A 2541-nucleotide genomic window follows, 5' to 3' on the forward strand; every position below is an offset into this window, starting at 1 on the left:
TTCAAAGAAAATATGTAGATGGCCAATAAGCACAAGAAAAAATGCTCAACATCATTAGCTATCAGGGAAATGCAAATCAAAACCACAATGAGATACCATTTCATAACCACTAGGATGGGTAGAGTCTAAAGGACAGATAATAAGTGTTGGTGATTATGTGGACAAATTGGAACACTCGTACACTGCTGGTGAGAATGTAAAATGGAAAGCAGTCTGGCAGTGCCTCAAAATGTTAAACATAGAGTTTACAACCCAGAAATTCCACTCCTAGGTATACACTCAAGAGTAATGAAAACATATGTCCACACAAAAAGTTGTACACAAAATTCATAGCCACATCATTCATAATAGTCAAAAGTGGTAACAACCCAAATGTGCATCCAGCCTTTTGGCTCTCTAAACAGCACCATGGCAGTTGGTAGGAACAAGAACCTTACAAAAGGTGGCAAAAAGGGATCAAAGAAGAAAGTGGTTGATCTGTTTTCTGAAAAAGATTGGTATGATGTGAAAGTACCTGCTATGTTCAATATAAGAAATATTGGAAAAACACTAAGTCACCAGGACTCAAGGAACCAAAATTGCATCTGATGGCCTCAAGGATCAAGTGTTTGAAGTGAGCGTTGCTGATCTGCAGAATGATGATGCTGCATTTTGAAAATTCAAGCTAATTACTGAGGATGTTCAGGGCAAAACTGCCTGACTAACTTCCATGGCATGAATCTTACTCGTTACAAAGTGTATTCCATGGTCAAAAAATGGCAGATCACGATTGAAGCTCATGTTGACATCAAGACTATCGATGGTTATTTGCTTCATCTATTCTGTGTTGGTTGTACAAAAAAGCACAACAATCAGATACAGAAGAACTCTTAACACTCAGCATCAACAGATCTACCTAATCCAGAAGAAGATGATGGAAATCCTGACCCAAGATCTGTAGACAAAAGACTTGAAAGAAGTGGTCAATCAATTAATTCCAGACAGCATTGGAAAAGACATAGAAAAGGCTTGCCAATCTATTTATCCTCTCCAGACACTTTTGTTAAAAAGTAAAAATGCTGAAGAAGCCCAAGTTCGAATTGGGAAAACTCTTGGAGGTTCATGGTTAACGCAGTAGTTCTAGAAAAGCTACTGGGGATGAGACAGGTGCTGATGCTGAATGAACTGATGGATGTGAACCACCAGTCCAAGAATCTGTTTACAATTCAGTCTGATTTGTACAAAAAAAAAAAAAAAAGTCCATCAACTGATGAATAGATAAATAAAATATGGTGTATTTATACAATGAAATATTGTTCAGCAGTAAAAAGGAGTGAAATACTGATACATGCTACAACATGGATTAACCTTGAAAATATGCGAGATGAAAGCAGCTAGACACAAAATACCACATATTGTATGATTCCATTCATATAAAATGTCCAGAATAGACAATCTATAGAGGCATAAAGTAGATTGATAAAAAGGCAGAAAGAAAGGAGAAAATGACAACAGGGGAGAGGGGCATGGGGAGTAGGAATGGGAAAGCAGAGAAGGGAAATTTAAGTAATAAATCTGAATGTTTTGCAAGTTTGTCTCGAGGAACCTGGCAAAGTGGTTCCCCACATGGAGCCTCTAGTCTGGGCACACAAGGCTGGGTTGTGAGGAAATCCCCTTAATAGCTACAGTTTGCTTATATAAACCCCGACCCAGCGAAGGAAACAATTTCGAGCTTTCCTGGAAGCACCCTTTTATCTGCCGTGTCATTAGAAGACCAGCATGGCAGCCATTAGATTAATTTAATAGGCTTTTGTATAGCATTTATCAACACCCGTATAGTGGAGGTTCCATAGAGAACTGCCAGCAGGGGCCGTACAAAGCATGTAACCAGTGAGAGTGAGATCAGTGGGAACCGGGGGAAGCATAAGGGAGTTGAAGGCTCCTGATAGGTGTTAAATAATAATAGCTCCCTCCCAGGTCCCAATGTTATGGCAGATGAGAGGGTCTTTAAAGTTTAACTGCTCCCACTGGAGAAGCTAGGCAGTTTTATCCCCAGGGCGAATGATCAGAGAAGGGACAAAGCCGTCTTAGGCAGGCTTATGGATTTGAAAAGTGTCTTTCTGAGAGTGGCATATGTGATCTATGTATTTTGGTGAACCTGTTTTCTGATCTGAGGCCTGGAGATGCTCTGCAATGTTTATGTGACCTGAGAGAAGGGATGGAGAAGGGTTAGGGACCCCTGGGATGGAGCAGCAGGAACTGGGATTGCTGGGACTTCAGTTTAAGGGGAGACCAGATCCAAGGGTCCAGAGACATCTGTAAAAGCAGAAGGCAGACAGGAAGGAGCAGAACAGGCGAGTGCAGCTAATGTAGAACGGGCTGACCAGCAGCAGGAGGGAGAGGTGGAAAATGCAAAGCTTTGTGAACGGAGGCTGCTGATTGGATGGGGTCCTTCAGAGCTTTAGGAATTGCCTGGCAAAAGCTACAGCTGGAGAAAAGTTCAGCCTATAGAGCAAAATAGGATGGACCCATCACCCTGGAAGTCGCCACATCACTGTCTTT

At 41.5% G+C, this 2541-nt stretch overlaps 1 pseudogene; it reads left to right on the forward strand.

The window, feature by feature from the left end:
• Positions 1-408: 408 nt before the first annotated feature.
• Positions 409-1117, forward strand: LOC134385694 (small ribosomal subunit protein eS1-like; annotated as a pseudogene).
• Positions 1118-2541: the final 1424 nt, after the last annotated feature.

The sequence above is a fragment of the Cynocephalus volans genome, chromosome 9 (genome assembly GCF_027409185.1).
Source record: "Cynocephalus volans isolate mCynVol1 chromosome 9, mCynVol1.pri, whole genome shotgun sequence".
Classification (NCBI taxonomy): Eukaryota; Metazoa; Chordata; class Mammalia; order Dermoptera; family Cynocephalidae; genus Cynocephalus; species Cynocephalus volans.